We start from the raw sequence: 23,103 nt of genomic DNA on the forward strand, positions 1-23,103 counted from the left end.
TCGTATGGTTTTTTTCTTTCAGTTTATTTATATGCTGGATTACATTGATAGATTTTCGTATGTTGAACCAGCCCTGCATCTCAGGAATGAAGCCTACTTGATCATAATGGAAAATTTTTCTAATGTATTCCTGGATTCGGTTTGCCAGTATTTTGTTGAGGATTTTTGCATCGATGTTCATGAGTGAGATTGGTCTATAATTTTCTTTCTTGGTTGAGTCTTTGTGCGGTTTTGGTATCAGAGTAACTGTAGCTTCATAAAAGTAATTTGGCAATGCCTCTTCTGTTTCTATATTGTGGAAATATATTAAGGAGTATAGGTATTAGGTCTTCTTGGAAGTTCTGGTTGAATTCCGCATTGAAACCATCTGGTCCTGGGCTTTTTTTGGTAGGGAGGTTTTTGATAACCTCTTCTAATTCTTCGCAAATAACAGGTCTATTTAGATTGTTCACCTGGTCCTGGTTTAACTTTTGTATATGGTATTTATCTAAAAAAGTTTCCATTTCCTTTACATTTTCCAGTTTTGTGGCATATAGGCTTTTGTAGTAAGATCTAATGATTCGCTGAATTTCCTCTGTGTCTGTGGTTATGTCCCCCTTTTCATTTCTGATCTTATTAATTTTCAAATTCTCTCTCTGCCATTTGATTAGTTTGTATAGGGGTATATCAATCTTGTTGATTTTCTCCAGGAACCAGCTTTTTGTTTCATTGATTCTTTGGATTGTTTTCTGTGTTTCTATTTTGTTGATTTCAGCCCTCATTTTGATTATTTCCAGTCTTCTACTCCTCCTAGGTGAGTCTGCTTCTTTTTTTTCTAGAACTTTCAGGTGGGCTCTTAAGTCTCCAATATGTACTTTCTCTGTTTTCTTTAAGTGGGCACTTAGTGCGATGAACTTTCCTCTTAGCACTGCTTTTAGTGTCCCATAAGTTCGAGTATGTTGTTTCTTTATTTTCATTGAATTCAAGGAAGACTTTAATTTCTTTATTTCTTCCTTAATCCAGGTATGGTTCAGTAGTTGACTGTTCAGTTTCCATGAGTTTGTAGGTTTTCTGGGGGTAGAATTATTGTTAAATTTTAACTTTATTACATGGTGATCAGAAAAGACACAGGTGGTTACTAATATTTTTTTGTAACTGTGTACGTTAGCTTTGCTACCGAGTATGTGGTCAATTTTCGAGAAGGTTCCATGAGCTGCAGAGAAAAAGGTATATTCTTTCCTTTTGGGTGGAATAATCTATAGATGTCTGTTAAGTCCATTTGCTTCATTTCCTCCATTAATTCTCTTATTTCTCTGTTAGGTTTCTGTCTGATTGACCTGTCCATTGGTGAGAGAGGAGTGTTGAAGTCTCCTACTATTAGTGTGTGCGGTTTGATGGCTGCCTTGAGTTTTAGCAATGTTTCTTTTATATACGTGGGTGCTTTTATATTAGAGGCATAGATGTTCAGGATTGAGACTTCATCCTGATGAACTGTTCCTGTTATGAGCATAAAATGCCCCTCTCGATCTCTTCTGATTGATTTAAGTTGGAAGTCACCTTTGTTAGAGATTAGTATGGCCACACCTGCTTGTTTCTTAGGTCCATTTGCTTGATAAGCCTTTTCCCAGCCCTTTACTCTGAGTAGGTGCCTGTCTTTGTGGTTGAGGTGTGTTTCTTGTAAACAGCAGAATGTTGGATCCTGTTTTCGTATCCAATCTCTTAGCCTGTGCCTTTTAATAGGTGAGTTGAGTCCATTGACATTAAGTGATATTAATGACCAGTGGTTGTTAACTCCGGTCGTTTTTTTTAGTCGTAGAGTTTGTGTGTTTCCCTTCTTTGTTTTGTGTTGGTGAAGGGTCTCTAGATGTCTGCGTTATTTTGGTCATTGTTGGACTCCTTGGTTAGTGATTTTCCTTCTATTACTTTCTTTAAGGCTGGATTTGTGGCTGCATATTGTTTAAATTTGTTTTTGTCCTGGAAAATTTTATTTTCTCCATTTATAGTGAATGAAAGCTTGGCTGGGTATCATAATCTGGGCTTGCATCCATGGTCTCTCAGTTTCTGCAGTACATCTATCCAGGACCTTCTGGCTTTCATGGTTTCCATGGAGAAGTCAGGTGTAAGTCTGATAGGTTTACCTTTATAAGTAATTTGGCCTTTTTCCTTTGCAGCTCTTAATATTCGTTCTTTATTCTGTATATTTTGTGTTTTGATTATTATATGGCGAGGGGATTTTTTTTTTTTTGATCCAGCCTATTTGGTGTTCTGTATGCTTCTTGAACCTTCATAGGTACATCTTTCTTCAGGTTGGGAAAGTTTTCTTCTATAATTTTATGAAATATATTTTCTGGACCATTGAGCTGCACTTCTTCTCCTTCTTCTACTCCAATTATTCTTAGGTTTGGTCTTTTTATTGTGTCCCATATTTCCTAAATATTTTGTGATGAGAGTTTGTTGGACTTGCTGTTTTCTTTGATCAGTGTGTTTATTTTCTCTACGTTATTTTCAGAATCTGAGATTCTTTCTTCTAACTCTTGTATTCTGTTGGTTATGCTTGTTTCTGTAGACTCTGTTTGTTTACTTAAATTTTCCATGTCCAGCCGGCCCTCTGTTTATGTTTTCTTCTTTGCCTCCATTTCAGTTTTCAAGTCTTGAACTGTTTCCATTATCTGTTTGATTGTTTTTCCTTGGTTTTCTATGGTATCATTCACTGATTTACTCAATTCTTCAAACTTTCTGTTATATTTCTCATCCATTTCTATAATGGTGTTTTTTACATGCTGTTAAAGGCTGTCAATCACTTTCATGAAGTCAATCTTTTCTACTTCTTCTTGATTAAGGTGTTCTGTCCTCCCGTTGTGAGGTTGCTGGTTTCTGGTGGCTTCATGTTGCTTTTCAGCGTGTTGTGCGAATTCTTGCCTTGGCGTCTGCCCATCTCTTCTTTCAAATGTTCCATTATGGATCTTCTTTTACCGGATTAGGTCTCCTTGCCTACCCAATGCTGGCTCTCCCCAATGTTGGCTCTCCTGGCGCTGAGAGATCAGGTCTCTGTGCTGGTTGGGCAGCTCGCAAACAAAGCGCCTACCCTGCTTGGTGCAGGCAGGCCATAGAAACAAAGGAACTCCCACCTGCTTGGGTGCCCTGAGGATTCGGACCCAGTGCCCTGACAGGCTTGACTGGGTGATGTTATGTGCCAAAAGAGGGCGGTGGGGCCGAAGTAGGGACGGGTCTGGATGGAAGCTGGGCGGGCTAGGAAGAAAGAGGCAGTATGCAGGGAGTGAAGGCCCTGCAGAGAACTCAAGAAGGATAGGGGGCCAAGGAACCTCTCAGCATGGTTCCTTTATCTATGTCTTGTGGTTAGAAATTTAAAATTATTTCACCTTCTATTTTTGATTTTTGTAGAGGCAATTGAAATTGTTTCAGTATAATTATCTTCCTTAGTAAAAAATAAAAAAGAAAAGAAAAGTACATTTTATTTACTCTTTTTTCTATTAATAATAATAATAATATATTCAGGCAATGTTGGCACATGTCTTTAATCCCAGCAATTGGGAGGCAGAGACAAATGGATCTCTGTGAGTTTGAGGCCAGCCTGGTCTACGGAGTGAGTTTTAGAACAGCCACGGCTACATAGAGAAATGCTGTCTTAACAAACAAAAACAAAATATCAAAGAATGATAACTAATGTTCTTTGCTTTAGAAAACCTTCATTTTCATGAGGTCCCACTTTTTATTTTTCAATTTTAGTGCCTGCACTAACAATGTTCTGTTCAGGAAATAGTCTATTGTGCCAGTGGTTAAAGGATATTTCCCACTTCCTCTTCTATCAGGTTCAGTATATGTCATTTTATGTTGAAGCCTTTGATCCACTTGCACTTGAGTTTTGTGCAGGGTGATAGACATGGATCTATTTGCATTCTTCTGTATGCTAACATCCAGTTAGAGTATGAAACTGAAGATGTTTTCCTCTTCCATTATAAATTTCTAGCCTCTTTATCAAAAATTATGTGTTCATAGGTATATGGATTTACATCTGGGTCTTTGGCTCAGTTTCATTGATCAACATCTGTTTTTATGCCAATACCATGTAGTTTTTTGTTACTACAGCTTTGTAGTACAGCTTGAATCAAAGATGGTGATTCCTCCTCAAGTTCTTTTATTGAACACCATTGTTTTAGCTATCCTAGTTTTTTTCTTATTTTTCCATATGCAGATGAGCATTGTTCTTTCAAGTTCTTTAATGAATTGTGTTTAGTTGTCTTATTGCTCTAGCTAAAACTGTAAGTATTGTATTGAATAGATAAGAAGAGAGTAGACAGCTTTGTTGATGGAGGAAGGTCATTGGCTAATAAAGGAACTGCCTTGGCCCGTTTTATGGGTTAGAAGATAGGTGGGAGGAGTAGACAGAACAGAACGCTGGGAGGAAGAGGAAGTGAGCTCAGTCTCGACAGCTCTCCTCTCGGGAGCAGAAGCCTGAGAGAGACGCCATGCCCCGCTCCCTGGATGAAGCTCCGACCTAGGATGGACATAGGCTAGAATCTTCCCGGTAAGCGCACCTTGGGGTGCTACACACAGATGATTAGAAATGGGCTAAATTAATATGTGAGAATTAGCCTAGAAGAGAATGGGCCAAGCAGTGTTTAAATGAATACAGTTTATGTGTTGTTATTTCGGAGCATAAGCTAGCCGAGCAGGCGACTGGGGTGTTGGGGATGCAGCCCCGTTGCCATATTACTACAGATGGTGCCCACATGGACAACTGCTTCCACTTGAAGCCTGAGACAGCTTGGGAAGTAATTCTAGAACAAAATGAAAGCATTGTGCCTGGTTTCTTGGTAGCAGCAATTTCTCGGTTCTACTCTGCTTGCTAGAGGCAAGCAAGCGCCTCATCTAAGAGAGGCTTCCTGACTCAGCTTTAGCTGCAAAGCCTGCAGCTCATGAAGAGGTCCTGCCACGAAACACTTAAACGGTGTTGACGAAAAGCTGAACACATGCTTTACAGTTTTCAGCCATAGCAGGAAAAAAGCTGCGCCATTTAAAAATGCCCGCTTTCTGGGCTGTCTTGCCAGGGCAAACTCTGATTCTTTTACGTAGGTGGTTTGTGCGGTTTGCAAGCACAGGCTGCTGAAGCTCGCTTGCTGGCTACAGCTAGTACCTCAGCCATGAGGCTGGAAAGCTAAGAAATGGACTGTATCTAGCTTGCAAAGCCACGGCTTTAGTTCTACTGATATTGCTTGGTAAATTAAAGACTCATGTAGTCAGAAAAAGAGAGATATACAGTAAAGAGAGATTCAAAGACAGAGAAAATTTCTGAATGGTTTAAAGTGTGTTAAAAATATATGCAGACGAAAAGTTGAAGTTCTTAAAGTAAAAAACAAAAAAAAAGGAAGAGAGTTGTTGTGTGTGGTAGTACACACCTTTAATCCCAACACTTGGAAGGCAGAGGGAGATAGACCTCTGTGACTTCAAGGTGTGGTAGCACACGCCTTTAATCCCAATGCCTGGGAGACAGAGACAGGCAGATCTCTGAGAGTTCAAGGACAGCCTGGTCTACAGAATTACTTCAGGTCAAAGATACAGAGAACCTATCTCAAAAAGCAAAAAGCTAAAAGTAAAGATAAACAAAATAGAGGTTAAAACAAAGCTGCACAAAGATGGAAAATACACAGAGAATTTTGATACTGTATGCTATTATGCTCTCTTTAAATTATTTAAATGCTGAGGAAGGAGCAACAGATGCTAAAAGATATTTATTTATAAATGCTGCTGAAGTAATCCAACATAGATATTTTGATGCCTTGACTTTGAAATTGGGATCTAAGGACATGATGCTTTGGAAAGGAGTTTCTTATTTTGTTTTCACAGAGGATGAGACGCTGTTCATTTCTTCTATTCTGATTTGGTATGATGGACCACGTCCTCCTGAATGGTTCTTGTGCACGCCTTCAAAAAATTGCTTCGCTCAACTGCCTACTGAGATGAAACTAACACACAGGTTATACCATGAAAGACCTAATTAATGACGCCCCCATTCAGCAAGAAGCAGTTTGGAGAGAAAAAACTGTGCCCATGTTCCCAAATATGGTTTATAAACGTTCTTTTACATTTAAAGGGGGATATGATATAGGTATGAATAATTTGCATTAGTATAGATTTTGCTTTATTGATAGAGATTTAAGGTCAATTTTGTTATATGTATAAGTGTTTCTGATTTTGATTAAGGTATTGTGATTGTGTAGTTCATTTAAATATGTACTGTATAATTAAGACATATAGGTTGTTAATGGATAATCATCGATAATAGTAAAGCTTGTAGTCATGTTAGTTAGATTTTCTAGACATATAGAGATATATTTCAGATAGGCATTCTTAATATCTCTCAAAGGCTGCAGAATATGGCATTTAAAATATTTTAATAACTTAGGACTCTTCATGACAATGAGACACTCTGCTCCTGGAAGCACCAATCTACTTCAAGAGGAAGATGGGCATCAAAGAAGCTCGTTATGGAGTTTGATAGCCATTTGGGCAAGAAACTGCTCTTGCCTGGACTATTGCATAAACTGGACACAGAGAACCTGCAGAGAGAGGACTACTGAACTTGCCTAAGGTGAGATGATCTTTCGGGGTTCCTGATTCATGATAGAGTCTGCGAGATATTCTGCAGGACACAACAGATAGTGACTGAACTGACTTTGAATTTTCCTGCTTTATGGAAATGTCTGCTGGATACCATGGGCCTGAAGGCTGAAGATGGATGCCCCAACGGTACAGAGGAACTTTGGGTGACTGTCCAGGTAGCGAGATGTCTCTGTCATTTCTAGAGTTTTAAAATTTGCTTTTTTCTTGTTTGCTTAGGTAGTATTGTATCTTTCTGGAGTCTTTGATGGAGATAAGAATAGTTAGTTATTGTTATACTTTTCCTTAGTTATGATAAGGATTATTGTAACTTTTACTTGATAACTGTTTTGTTATATGTAATTTTGCTATGTTAAAGTTAAAGCCTTTTTTTTTTTGTTTAAACCGAAAAAGGGGAAATGATGGAGGAAGGTCATTGGCTAATAAAGGAACTGCCTTGGCCCATTTTATGGGTTAGAAGATAGGTGGGAGGAGTAGACAGAACAGAACGCTGGGAGGAAGAGGAAGTGAGCTCAGTCTCGACAGCTCTCCTCTCGGGAGCAGAAGCCTGAGAGAGATGCCATGCCCACTCCCTGGATGAAGCTCCGACCCAGGATGGACATAGGCTAGAATCTTCCAGGTAAGCGCTCCTCGGGGTGCTACACACAGATCATCAGAAATGGGCTAAATTAATATGTGAGAATTAGCCTAGAAGAGAATGGGCCAAGCAGTGTTTAAATGAATACAGTTTGTGTGTTGTTATTTCGGAGCATAAGCTAGCCGAGCAGGCGACTGGGGTGTTGGGGATGCAGCCCCGCCGCCATATTACTACACTTTGTGAATTGCTTTATGTTTCTGTTTAATTAATATGATGTTGGCTACTGGTTTGCTGCACATTGCTTTTATAATGTTTAGGTATGTTCCTTGTATTCATGAACTCTCTAAGACTTTATAATGAAGGGGTTTTGGATTTTGTCAAAGGCTTTTCACCTTCTAATGAGATAATCCTGTAGCTCTTTTTACAGAATGGAAAAGCATTACCAACCCCACAACTGACAGAGGGCTTGTTTCCAAAATATATCACTCAAGAAACTAGACATCAATAAGCCAAAGAATCCCATTTGTAAAAATATGTTACAGATTTAATTAAAGAATTCTCAACTCAGGAATTTCAAAACCCTGAGAAAAACTTAAAGAAATGTTCAATAACTTCAGCCATCAGGGAAATGCAAATCAAAATGACCCTAATTCTATCTTATACCTGCCAAATGGTTAAATTCACAGACACAGTGGCAGCTCATGCTGATGAGAATGTGGACCAAAGGGAACATTTCTCCATTGCTGATATGAATGCAAACTTGTACAGCAACTTTGGAAATCATTACGACAGTTTCTCAAAAAAATGGGAATTGACTTACCTCAAGATTCAGCTCTATTACTTCTGGGCATATACCAAAAGACTGCTCACTCATTCAACAATGACACTTAAACAACCATGTTCATATCATCTTTATTCATAATAGCCATAAAATGGACCAGATGTCCATCCACTGAAGAATTTATAAAGAAAATGTGGTACATTTTCATAATGGAGCATTATTCAAATTATAAAAACAAAGACATCATGAAATTTGCCATCAAATTGTTGGAACTGGAAAAAAAAATATCCTGAGTGAGGGGAGTCAGTGACAGAAAGACAAACCAGGAGTATACTCACTTATAAGTATGTATTACCTGTAAAAGTAAGAGAAAACCGTGCTGCTATCCACAAACCATCAGAAACTAACTAAAAAGGAAAGCTCAAGTATGGGGCACAGGAATTTCCCTGTGAAGATATCAAAGTAGGATGGGAGGAGGGATCTGGAATAGGGCTCAGCAAGGAGCAAGAGGGATCAGTTTGGGGAGTATGAAGGGAAAGAGTACTGGAAAAGACATATGGAATAAGGGGCATAACTGGGATGAGTTAGAAACCTACTACAGTAGAAATGCCCAGAAATCTATGAAGTTGACCCCTAGCTCAGACTTTTAGCAGTAGAAGATACAGAGCTTGAACTCGCCATCTGTAACCAGGCAAAACTTCCAGTGATGGTTTTGGGGCCCCCAAAATTTGCCCTACCTATAATATATATGGGGATAAGAGTGGCATAAAAATTATGGAAGTGGCCAACCAATGAGTGGTACAATCTAAGAGATATACCATGAGAGGAATCCTGTTGCTCCTACTGACTGGATGGTCAGGACCCAGAGGCAAGACAACCCAGAAACCTAAGATAAAACTAACCATGAGTGAATGGCAAAGAAAAATCAATGAAATCATTCCTAAAAATATTCCACTCTCTTCATACATCACTGACTAGCCCAATAGTCATCAGAGGCTTCACCAAATAATTGATGGAAACAGAAACAGAGACCAGTTATTAAGTGGATATCAAGGAATCTTGTAGCAGAAGAGGAAGAAGGATTATGGAGCTGGAGAGGCCAAGAACACCATTAAAAAAATCCACACAATCAACTAACCTGGGCTGATAGTGACACAGAGACTAAACTGCCAGTCACAGAGCTACCATGGGACTGACCTCGACTGATAGTTGGGTAGCTTTGTCTTTCTTGAACTCCTAAAAGTGGGAGCAGGACCTGTCTCTGATTCTTTTACTTGCTTTTTGGAACCTTTACTCCTACTGTGTTGCCTAGACTAGGCTTAATGGGAGAGGAGGTAACTACTCTGATCAAATCTTGTTAAATCATAGCTGAGTGGTATACATGAGAGGCCTACCTTTTTTTTTTTTTTTTTTTTTTTTTTGAAGAGAAAGGAGAAGTGGATCAGGCAGAAGAGGGAAAGGGATGAGAGGAGAAGAGGGCTGGAGGGAGCTGAAACTCTGATCTGTCTGGGAAAAATAAATAATTGAAAAATGAAAAATTGTTAAAAATAAAAAAAATGAAAGCTAGAACACACAAGTCACTTGTGAAGATCATATTGGAAATATAGATAAGATTTCTGGCGGTCTGATATTTCTATTCTAGCCGCTATATGGGTAGGCATAAGAACATGTGTGCTCATTCATAAGAATGAAAATTTTTTTTTGTTGTAACTTTTTCTCCCCCAATCACATAGGATTGTGAAGTATGAACCAATCCCCAACCCTTCCCCACAGTGCATAAGACACTGTATTTTGCTTTAATCTTAATCTCTTGGAACCAGGGCTCAGATTCTCACAGTAGCAAAGCAAGTACTTTACAAACTTAGTTATATCCCTAACCTACTTCTTTGTCAATAGCTACTATTAGGATATGCTATTATGTCTTCTCCTACTTGGACATGACTTTTTTTTTCAATAGTCTCTCATATTTCATGGTTTAAATGTTGTTTAAGGTATTTGAGTTTTTTGACCTTCCTGCCATCTGCTTCAAAATATTAGCAATATCAGAATAAGTAATCTTAAAAATAGCAGTGCTGATATGATAAACACATCTATTAATTTCACACATAGCCTTAGGCTTTTCTTAAACTCATACTGAATAGGAGAAATTATGTAGATATTAGTACATGGAATGTTTCCTATCCTCAGGTAAATTATGTTATTCTGTGTACAGTGGAGCACAACTTAAAGCTCAGAAGCTGCTTGTTGATGAAATTGTCTGTGTAAATTTGTAGACAAGTGGTTGGTTGCAGAGAACTATTTCAGTGAGAAACGAAACAGTTGATTAGAGGGACCATGATGAGTGCCATCAACAAAACCTCCTGTCTCTCAAGGCTCAAAGATGTTATACTCTTCATCACCATAGTTCTTGACATCTGGATTTACCTATTAGAAACTTGATTCTAATTTATGTCTCATTGATTTTCTTAAAGTTACTTTTTCTTATTATAAGTAAGATTTTAAAACAACAAACAGGAAATTCAATTATTGATTAAAATTTGGTTGCATTTAAGCAAATAAGAACTCATAAGAGGAAATGAGCATATTGCCATCACAGTGACTTTAGTAAGTTGCTTTTATTTGTTTTCTTTTTGTCTTTAAATATATTTAAAATGATGGAATAATAATTACAAGTTTCAAGATACAGAAATCTATGATGAAAACAAAAATCAACTGGTTTGAAATAACCAACTACCACTTACCAAAGTCTTCCTCCTCATTTATTAATTAACAAACCCATTTTATACCAGTTGATCCTAATTTACATTACAAAAGAAACTGCATTAAGAGCAAATTCCTATAATGTACTTTAGAATGGTCGGGGATATCTAGGATAATTCAAAGAGAGAGGACTGCCAAAAGAAGGAATCTAATCTTAGCAGCCTTTTATCTCTCTTAAAATGGCTAAAAATAGGACTTGGGTAGGAGTCTCGGGAGCTTACCTGCCAGTTTGACATTTATTCTTTTTTTAGACTCTCACATGTTCTGTATTGGACCTAAATGTTACTGAATCTTTGTGAGAGATTATCTCCTTGGAACATTCCTGAGATAGTAATTCAGTACTTGACTTTCAAAACCTATCAGCGTGCTAAGGGGATCAGGATAATTTTACTATAATGTAGCAGAGTGACCTATTTAGTATTTTAATGTCACAGACACAAGTAAAATGAGATTTGATCTTAACAAAAATGATCATACATGGAAATAACATTATGCAATACCTCATATGATATTAATTTGAAGGCATAAAAATATGGACTTGTAGTTTAATTGATTCATAAAAATAAGTTTTTAAAATAAAAATAGTTACTGCACAAAACATGACTTATAAATTTGTGTGTATAAATACCAAATTAGAGATGAAGCAAATAACCCTAACATTGCTTGCCAATTGTTTTCTAAGTTAGGATTGATTGAGAGATTGTCTCATTTTGTGTACCAGGATTCCCTGGAAATTACCGAACTTGATCTTCTCCAACTCAGAATGAATAATTCTCTTGCCTTTGACTCCTGAGTGCTTCAATTACTGACGTAAGTTATTGCACCCCTTGGCATCTTTACTCTCAGTAATTCTGTTTTAGTGGCAGCTAATTTAGTGTTTACTTCTTTATGTTATTCCAGGGTTGTTGGGTTGGAATTCTCAATTTTGTGGTCAAAGCTAAAACAAAGGGATATTGGATAGTTTTTGGACTTTCTATCAGTTTGATAAAGAATCTCCTTTGCACTTTGGACAGTAGCATATGTAAACCTCTGTACACAATATGTCAAGAACACAATTTAAGTTAAAATGCTGCTTGCCTTGAAAGATAAAAGGTGAGCTCATGGCTTCCAGCCCCAACAAAGAAGTGGTAATATAGAAGCTCTACCTTAAATCATTCTAGCACAATCTTCTAGATACAATAATTCTCCACTTTATTTTCATTCTCAGAAATATGTTCATCTACATAATTTGAAGTTTAACATAATTGAGTATTAACAAGAAGTGCATTTCTGGGACTCATTGGATATTTGTATGATGAATTGGGAAGAAATTCTCTAAAACATTTTTTATGCCCCAGCAACAGTCAGCATCTGGGTTGATGTCCATGGCTCCTATTGCCACTGAGGGCTGTACAAATGCCCAGAGTCTGGACAGATACCTGAGATTATGGTGGTGTCCAAGAGACTTGCTGATGCTGGAGCCATGCTGCCCTGGATGACTTGTGTTGCCACTGGGGTCGTGTGCTGTCTGGGTCTGAACTGCCTGTGAGGACATGGTCTGTGTTTATGATCTTGCTGTAGCTAGGGTCTGTGATGATGTCAATGAACTGTGTTGTCACAGAAGGTCACAGGAACCAAGCATGTTGCAATCTGAGGACTATGCTGAACCAGCTCTTGTCTTAAATGTCTGGCCTTTCCCCTATTGGATATTGCAGAAAGAGAGCTGGCCCCACCTTCCATGGGAGAGCTGGATCCCACAGTTAGGCGAAACGACCTCACACCACGCCATGGGTGTGGGAGAGCAGGCCCCTATGACATGTACCTAGGAGAACTGGCTCCACAATTTGACTGAAGAGGTCAGTCTCAGTGGCCTGGACTGATCAACCCAGCTATCATCAAGACACATACACAGGGCCTTTGATTGGCCCACTCTAACAACTCACATGTATCACCTTCTGGAGTCCTTGAGGGGATTGGTCTTGTGGAACAGTGGTCACAGAATTGCATGACTCAGGGAGATGGTGAGAAGTCTGGGAGGAGTTTTGGTTAGGGTCCAGTGATGATGGTGTGTCCAAGGACTTGTACCAGACCAATGACCATTTTGTGATGGGGTTCTAATTGGATGGAAGGGTATACTCAATGATGTACGGCAGCTTCCAGGGCCACTGTAATGAATAAAGAGATGTTGGAAAGATGGAAAAGGGAGGTTGGTTTTTTTTGTGTACTTTGTTCTTAATTGATTTTGGGGAGGGTTTTATAAGGGGGTATACTGCAGACATCAGGTGAGGATATGAGGTACTAGGAGATAAGCAGGATTGGGGTGCATGGCATGAAGTTCCCAAAGAATCAATAGAGAATTATGTTTCAAATAAAACATGTTAGCTACAAAATGTCCAGATTTATTGTTTTTTTTTTTTACCGAGGAATAACTCAGAGTACAAATTAATCATTTTATATCTTGTAACATACTGTAAAATAGATTAAAATCAAAAGTATGTGCATCTTAAAGTACTCAATGAACTGCAACTCTTAAGATGATGAATCTCAATTTAATTAAAAAACATTTATATACAACATTTAATATGATAAATCCAAATTTCTACTTTATATAATAACATAGATTTGGAATGTGAGAACAAAAGGAAGATTGAAATAAATCAGTTTTTAAAAAGAACACCATTGGTATGAATTTTGCTTCATTGTTGGGCATAAGCAGACCTCAGGCATGAGCTGGCTTTTGGTATATGAACAGAGGTAAGGTACAGAAAGGCCAGAACCCTCAGATTCAGGTGTGTGTCTCACACAGTAATAAACATAACACAGGAATCTGTTAGCACAAAAAAATGAATACAGAACAAAATAAAACAAACAAAATAGAATAAACATGAAAATATTAACTTAATCAAAGTCATTTCACAGCCTTGCGTATATAGGAGAAATGGTATAAATAAGATATTCTTATGGATATGTTATGCATAAACATTAGCTTTCCTGGCCAGCTTCATCCTCTCTGGGCTGAATAGTTACCTATACTCCATTGGTAACAAGTGGCTGGTTTGATCATATACAAAAGGATTTAGTGTGGCATTGTAACTTGGAAAAACGTTACTTATAAAAGGTCATTTGTCTAACCTTTGATCATATGACTCACTTGATTTGCATATATTTTATCACCATAGAGTCAAAAATGCCAATCAACACATTTTGGGGACACTGTTCCAATTTTGTTTCCCTTATGTAGGAATTAATGTTATAGATATTTATACCATATTCTATAAAAATTTTTATTGGGAAACATCCCAATGAAGCAAGACCCATAGGTAGTGTCAATCAAAAAATGGAAACTATGTATAAAAACTATACTATAGTATATAACTATGTTAAACATAGTACAAAATGGCATACATTTCTTTTATTGTGAACTATACTTAACATAATCGCTATGGTCTATTTGTTTACTTCATTTCACATCATTGGGAAGAGATAACTTACTTTGACAGGAGATAATATTTAATCAGTTGCCTCTTGGCCCCATGCACTTGGATGGAAATACTGTGTGGCAGTGGAAAGTTTTTCACCCATAGCTGCTGTGGGATAAAGCTCTTGCACATTAAAAAGATTTGTCACTCATACTGGTTTAATACAATGCGGATTGACCAGTAGCCCCTAGGAAGCATAGGCAAAGCAAGCATACTCAGAGAATTCTGGAGAGAGGAAAGGCAGAGTATAGTCACCAGTTAGACACAGAGGAAGCAAGATGGGAATGTCTCACTGAAAAGGTACCAAGCCACATAGCTAACATAGGCATGGGTTAATTTAAATTGGAAGAGCTAGTTAATGAGCCAGAGCTAATAGACCAAATAGTTTATAATTGTTATAAGCGTCTCTGTGTTTCTTTGGGACTAACTGAATGGCTGCAGGACTGGGCCAAACAGAAACTTCTGTCTAGACAGAGCAAAAAGGAAGAAGAGAGAATGACACAGGTGGGTTAGGAACAGGATATTTTTTCCATGAAATCCTCAGTGATGCGACTCAGCTAAAGCCTCTGTAAGATAATTTCTCATTTGGGAAAACCTAATCTCTAGTTCCATTTGGCACAAAGGTAAAGTTATATTAGAAAACATTTGATTTGCTATTTTCCAAAACAGCATTTTAATTTGCAATATTAGCTTATTCTATGTCTTTTAGGATAATAATCTAAATGATCTGCAAGATGCCTACATTCAGGTATCTGATATTCTTTTTAATAATTTCCAAGACTCTATAAAATAATGTGTAGTATTTGCTTTAAACAGTACATGGAATTTTGTAACTTAGACTATTCATTACCTATTCAATTCATTTTGGGAAGCAATTAATATGAGGCAAGATTGGCAAGAAAAGATTGGGGAACTTCCAAGTACATTATATGAAATTTCTTTTCAAAACAAGTTTCAGAAAATATCTTCCTGCTATAGTATGAGATTTTGCTTTTTTTTTTTTTTTTTTTTTTTTTTTTTTTTAGATTTTGCTTTAAAAAAAAATGCAACATGGGGAACAATAGATTTCTTATTTTTCTGGGTTTTCGAGACAGGGTTTCTCTATAGTTCTGGAGCCTGTCCTGGAACTAGATATTGTAGACCAGGCTGGTCTCAAACTACAATAGACTTCTTATACTCACCAATCCCTCTCAGATCACACTCCTCCATTTCTTTCTGAAATGTAAACCTACCTTTCTTTGCTAAGAAAACTTTTGATTGAACCGCTATTTCTTTGCTCAATTTTTACCTTTGAGAAAACAATTGCTTAAAAACAGACATTCACGTACAACAGTTTTCCTTTTCTTCAGACTTGATTTCCTACTTTAGTGTTGTCTTGTTTGCCTAATTCTTCATCAATATTGTTGATTTATGTAAAGCTTATAAACGCAACAATCAGGTCTTATATTCTTCACAGCTGGGATGCTGAAGGAAAAGCTTCATTGTTCAGCATGATTTTAGGTTGTTTGGCTACCATAATGTCTCAGCAAGACAGCTATCACAGGAAGAAGAGACGTATGTCTATTCTCATGACCAGGCATCTTGATTAAGAACAAGGAATGTTTACGGTTAGATTTAAGTCTATATCATTTTAATACTTGGAACTGGTTTAATTTTAAACAATGGATTTTTTATTGAACTTGAGCCTACTATGAACAAGTTTTCTATCCTGTGTGGATTATCAAAGGTCACCAGAAATGCAGGGCTTCCCTCAGCACACCCAGGAGAGCAGAACTGAATCCTATTTCTTTATGTGCTTTTGGGTCAGCTACAGCTGGTCTTGTCACAGGAACCAAAAAACAGGGGAACCTTCTCTTCAATCTACAGGCACCAACAGAGTGAGTTCGGGTATAAGACACTGTTAGGTTCTCCATTTGTACCGGGACACTGGATAATGGTGAGGGCAGATTTCAAAGTAGCTGTACTCAGGATGGAAGAGTACGGCACATGATGGAAACACCTACCTGGCTCATGAAACATTCTTAAGATATCACTATCTTGAAATGGACAAATTTGGTGTTCTGTCTGTAACTCAGTTATGTGGTTCTCACTTTGTCTTCTTAATGACTAGTTCCTCCTCTTGAGCTGATACCATCAGATAACATCGTTTATCTAATAGTTTCTACATTTAAAAAGAAAGCGCAAGGCATGATGGTAATTCTCATCTGTAATTCTCATACTCAGAAAGATGATATAGGATATATTTCTATGAATCAATGAAACTCATGACTACATAGCAAGACACTCTATAAGTTGGACAAAGGAGAACATAAATTGACCCTTTAGAAACCTTTGTTTATCTCAGGAAATATAAGTATAAATAAGGATATTTCTTTGATTTATTTAAATATTTTTTAAGAGTTTCACATTTCAACACTGTATTTATATCATTTCTACTCTTCCACTTCCCCATTCTAACATCTTCCTTTCCCCATGACCTCAAATTTATGAGCTCTTTCTCTAATTATTATTTGAAATTTGTTCCTGATTCTTAATTTCTCCATAGTCACTAATCGCCTGTAGCTATTCACATAGGAGACAGACCTTGTGAGATTTTTTTTTTTTATCCACACTGGTATGTCAGCCCTTGTGTAGGTCTTTTCTCAGGCAACCTTAATCATCAGGCTTACTGTGTACAGCTTCCCTGCCTATGTAAAGACACTATCTTTGAGCAGTTGTCCTAATGTTCTGGCTCTTACAATCTTTCTGTCACCTCTTCCACAAAGTCTGTTACACCTTATGTGTAGAGGTTGCATTCATTCATTAACAATCAAAACGTTATATTATTGTGGTAATACATTTACAAGAGTAAATGCATAAAAATTGTGATGTGAACCACATAGTAGCTATGTGCTAACATACTGCAGCACCGTTTTTATTTATCTTCATGATATGAGAACAGAAAATATGTCAGTGTATTCACCAAACTGTATTTTTTAAAGGGCTGAGATTTCCTGTAATTTTAGATAGACATTTCTTTCTTTTAGCAAGAAACATTATAAAATTATACTTCAATGATTGATGAATTATTGTTGTTTAATTTCAAAATATTCTTTGCTTTTATATAACAATGGTAATTGTATTTGTGTAGGCTACTTTTCAAAGTCGAATGATGCCCCAAACAGTAAATTTATTTAAAATTCAAAAGTAGAATAATGACAAGAATATGATAGCTTTAAGAATAAAATTATAGTTCTGAATCCACTAATTTTTTGTTTAAATTATTATCATCAGGAGCTTTTTTCTTTTACATTTATATGTTGAAAATATTTTTCTCTCTACTGATTAGTATTATTTTTGCAATTTCTTTGATAATACAGTTGAAAATTAGACCCTGTCAACAAACAAAATTATGCCTATGTCATATTTATTTGGTTTAAGTAAAATGAAAATTAAAATGTTGGTTAAAAAAATCCTGAAATGTAGATATGAAGACTATAAAACATATTTTGCTCTTCTTTTTCTTTCTAAGATAAAATGCTTAAGATGAAACTTGCGTGATAGTAATTTGTGTGTAATGCAATATTGTTTATGAAAAGACTAAAATTGTAAATACTGAAAGAGTAAGTACTAAAAGATTTCATTAAGTATGAAATGATATGATTTCTACCTGTTCTTAGCAACCCATAAAAATGTTATAGACAGGATGTGATCTTCTCTCTTTAACGATTTAAATTGTAATTTGTTTTTCCTGAATTAATCATATTAAATTGTGAAGATTTACTATGTTTCTTTATCCATTCATTCACAATGTCATTTGTAATTTGTGTGTCCCTAGGACACATTACATGAATTTAGTGGTAGCAAAATAAACATAACATAAATTTTACAAGCTTACAGACTTTAAGGAATGAAAATCAGCAAAACACCCATATTTAAATTGTTTATAACTAATCACCAGAACTTTTACAACTGACAAAGATGAAACTCTATAACGTGTAAACAATACTAGTCTCATCTTCTCGAGCCATTGACAACCATTCTTCCTTGTACTAGTGTTATAGGAGTGAATACCGCACAAACTCCATATATATCAGACCATACAGTATTGTCATTCTATACCAGTCTTTTTTCTCTTAGTTTTTTTAAATTTTAATTAACTAATTAATTTTACAGCCCCCTTCTTCCTCCCCTCCTATTCTTTCCTCCATATCCCCTTCATCTCTACCTCCAATCCAGTTCTCTGTTTTCTATTCATAAAGGGGTAAGACTCCCATAGCTATCAACAAAGCATAGCATATCAAGTTGCAGTAAGACTAAGTACCTCCCTTTGTATTAAGGCTGGGTAAGGCAATCCAGTATTAGGACTAGGTTCCCAATTGACAATACGAGTCTGTTACAGTCCCCATTCCCACTGTTGGAAGTCCCACAAGCAGACCAAGCCAAACAACGGTCACATATATGTAGTAGTCTTAGGTCAGTTCCATGCTGGCTCCGTTGTTATTGGTTCAGATTCGATGAGTTCCTATGAGCCTGGTTAGTAGTTTCTGTGCGTTTTCTTGTGGTATTCTTCACCCTTCTGACTCTGGATCCTACTAGTGATCCTCCCTCGGACTTATGTTTGGCTTGTAATCTCTGCATCTGTTTTCATCAGTTACTGAACGAAGGCTCTCTGATGAATATTGGGGTAGTCACCAATCTGATCACAAAAGAGGGCCAGTTCAGGTTACCTATCCACTATTGATAGGAGTTTTAGCTTTAACAGAGTTCTGTTGTGTCAAGTTTCCACATTCAGGTCATCTCTTTCAGTGCTTTCCCTCTCCACCCACCCCCTACCAATTATCCCCACCTGCCTCACTCCACCTGGGAGATCTCTATTTCCCCTTCCCAAGAAAATCCATTAATCCCCCCTTGGGCTGTTTTTTTTTTTGTTGTTGTTTTTGTTGTTGTTTTGTTTTTGCTGTTTTTGTTACCTAACCTCTCTGGGTCTGTGGATTGTAGCATGAATTTTCCTTTACTTTACTGTTAATTTCCTCTTATGAGTACATATCATGTTTGTTTTTCTGGATCTGGGTTACCTCACTCAGGATGATTTGTTTTCTAGTTCCATCCATTTGCCTTCAAATTGTGACTGCCTTTTTAAACTTAACAATGTCCTAAATATTTCCCTAAACATTTATCCACCTTGTAGCAGATTCTGGAACCTTTTAGCTTTAGAAGGTCAGGTAATGTTTTACTGTAAAAACATTTTGCTTATCCTTTCATTTAGTGTTGACGCTCTTATTCCACTTCTTGGTTTCAAGAATATTGCCGCTATGAGAAGTCACACAAATGTTCTTCAAAGAGCTACATTAAATAATTTCAATATATTTACAAGTGAAAAGAGTAGACAAAAGGTAATTTCTTTTTTCACAATTTAGAGCATCACCATAGTATTTCAGATAGAGCCGCCTCATTGACATTTCTCCGAATACAGATAAAGTTCCTAGTTTCTCTCTGTTATTGTCTAACACTTGCTCTATTCTGCAACTTTTCTTACTATTTGTTGTTTGTTTGTCTGTTTGTTTGTTGGTTTATTTGTGATCATGGCCATCACAGTGAGTAAAAAGAAGTCTATCCCTGTGCCTTTGACTTTCATTTTCTAAATAGTTAGTGATATTAAGTATATATTAATAATTATTTTTCATTTACATACCTTTTAAGATAATTTGTCACTTAAATCCTCTTTATAGTTTTCAATATTGTTCATTACTGACTAGTGGTCATTCTTCAAAATCGAGGTCACTCTCCTAGTGTCAGGTATATGATTTATATTCTATTTTATTTCATAAATACCCTTTTGTCTTTCACATGTACAGTACTAACTTTTATATAAACCAATTAGTATATTTTACTTTAATGCTGTTTGAGAAAATAATACTAGATTCAAGGCACTGTTGAATACCCTGAAGTTTTATATATATATATATATATATATATATATATATATATATATATATATTTAAAATATCCATGTATATGTAAGCCTCAGGTTTTGGCTGGATTCTGTTATGGATCAGTATTTGTATAAGCATAAGAAAGACTTCACAATTCATTCTTTTGAATATTGATTTTATTATTATTATTATTATTATTTGAACATACTGTACTTTCCCATGACAACTTTGTCAGAAAACAATTGATCACACACTCATGGATTTATTTTCATGTTGTCTCTCTATTTGATTAGCCTTCTCCCTGTATTTATGTATGGCTTTTTAATGAGGACAGGTGTTTATGTTTTCTGGCATCATCTGAGATTCCACAGTATTTTCAAAATGTCATTTCTTCTTCTTTACACAGAAGCCATTGAGATTGAAGTAAGTAGCATTAAATCTCTTCATACCCTAGATTTTAAGGCCACACTCCTAAACAATGTCCTTATGGTCATATGTATGTGACAGAAATTTTATTAATTTTTACCACATTAAAATATTGACTAGATGGCTTTGCATATCAAATACACTACAATATTAAGTATTTTAATTCAGCACTTTTATTTCTTTTTTTTTATTGCGAAAAGAAGGAAAAAAAACATAAACAAAAAACAAGTTTCCACCTCCTCCCAGCCTCCCATTTCCCTTCCCCTCCTCCCACCCTTCTCCCCCTCCTCCCACCCTTCTCCCCCTCCTCCCACCCTTCTCCCCCTCCCCCCACTCCTCTCCCCCTCCCTCTCCAGTCCACAGAGCAGTACGGGTTCCCTGCCCTGTGTTAAGTCCTAGGTCCTCTCCGTCCATATCTAGGAAGGTGAACATCCAAACTGGCTAGGCTCCCACAAAGGCAGCACATTAAGTAGGATCAAAACCCCCTGCCATTGTCCTTGGTGTCTCATCAGCCCTCATTGTTCGCCATGTTCAGAGAGTCCGGTTTTATCCCATGCTTTTTCGGTCACAGTCCAGCTGGCCTTGGTGAGCTCCCCGTAGATCAGCTCCTCTGTCTCAGTGGGTGGATGCACGCCTCGTGGTCCCGAATTCTTTGCTCATATTCTCCCTCCTTCTGCTCCTCCTTGGGACCTTGGGAGCTCAGTCCAGTGCTCCTGTGTGGGTCACTGTCTTGATCTCTATCCATCACCAGATGAAGATTCTATGATGATATGCAAGATATTCGTCAGTATTGCTCTAGGATAGGGTCATTTCAGGTTCCCAATCCTCAGCTGCCCAAGGAACTAACTGGGAACCTCATCTTGGGAACTAGGGAGCCCCTCTAGGGTCAAGTCGCTTGCCCACCCTAAGGTGGCTCCCTTAACTAAGAATTGTGGTTCCGTGCTCCCCTATCCACCTTTCCTTTATCCCAATTCTCCCGTTTCCCAGGTCCCCCCTCCTTCCCTTCTACCTTTTCTCTCCCCATCTCCCCTTACCCCCATCCCACCCCCCCCCTAAGATCCCATTTTCTCCGCGGAAATTTGGTCTACTTCCCTTAGCGAAGAGGACAACTATATGTTTTTCCTTCGGTTCACCTTCTTCCTTAGCTTCTTTAGATTCACCTATTGTAGACTCCTTGGTCCTTATTTATGGCTAGAAACCAATTATGAGTGAGTACATCCCATATTCATCTTTTTGGGTCTGGGACACCTCACTCAGGATAGTGTTTTCTATTTCCATCCATTTGCACGCAAAATTCGAGAAGTCATTGTTTTTTACCGCAGCGTAGTACTCTAGCGTGTATATATTCCATACTTTCTTCATCCATTCTTCCATTGAAGGGCATCTAGGTTGTTTCCAGGTTCTGGCTATTACAAATAATACTGCTATGAACATAGTTGAACAAATGCTTTTGTCATTTGATAGAGCATCTCTTGGGTATATTCCCAAGAGTGGTATTGCTGGGTCCAGGGGTAAGTTGATCCCGAATTTCCTGAGAAACCGAAACACTGACTTCCACAGTGGTTGCACAAGATTGCATTCCCACCAGCAATGGATGAGGGTACCCGTTCCTCCACAGCCTCTCCAGCAAAGGTTATCCTTGGTGTTTTTGAGATTAGCCATTCTGACAGGTGTAAGATGATATCTCAAAGTTGTTTTGATTTGCATTTCCCTGATTGCTAAGGAAGTTGAGCACGACCTTAAGTGTCTTTTGGCCATTTGAACTTCTTCTGTTGAGAATTCTCTGTTCAGTTCAGTGCCCCATTTTTTAATTGGGTTAATTAGCATTTTAAAGTCTAGTTTCTTGAGTTCTCTATATATTTTGGAGATCAGACCTTTGTCTGTTGCGGGGTTGGTGAAGATCTTCTCCCAGTCAGTAGGTTGCCTTTGTGTCTTAGTGACAGTGTCCTTTGCTTTACAGAAACTTCTCAGTTTAAGTAGGTCCCATTTATTCAATGTTGCCCTTAATGTCTGTGCTGCTGGGGTTATACATAGAAAGCGATCTCCTGTGCCCATCTGTTGTAGGGTATTTCCCACTTTCTCTTCTATCAGGTTCGGTGTGTTCGGACTGATATTGAGGTCTTTAATCCATTTGGACTTGAGTTTTGTGCACGGTGAGAGATATGGGTCTATTTTCATTCTTCTACAGGTTGACATCCAGTTGTGCCAGCACCATTTGTTGAAGATGCTTTCTTTCTTCCATTGCATACTTTTAGCTCCTTTATCGAAAATGAGGTGTTTATAGGTTTGTGGGATAAAATCCGGGTCTTCTATACGATTCCATTGGTCGACTTCTCTGTTTTTATGCCAGTACCACACTGTTTTCATTACTGTAGCTCTGTAATAGAGTTTGAAGTCAGGGATGGTAATGCCTCCAGAAGATCCTTTATTGTATAGGATTGTTTTGGCTATCCTGGGTTTTTTGTTTTTCCATATAAAGTTGATTATTGTCTTCTCCAGATCTGTGAAGAATTTTGATGGGATCTTGATGGGGATTGCATTGAATCTATAAATTGCCTTTGGTAGAAT

This window comes from Microtus oregoni, unplaced genomic scaffold (assembly GCF_018167655.1).
Source record: "Microtus oregoni isolate MIOR12 unplaced genomic scaffold, Mior012 000001F_ref0000356, whole genome shotgun sequence".
Taxonomy (NCBI): Eukaryota; Metazoa; Chordata; class Mammalia; order Rodentia; family Cricetidae; genus Microtus; species Microtus oregoni.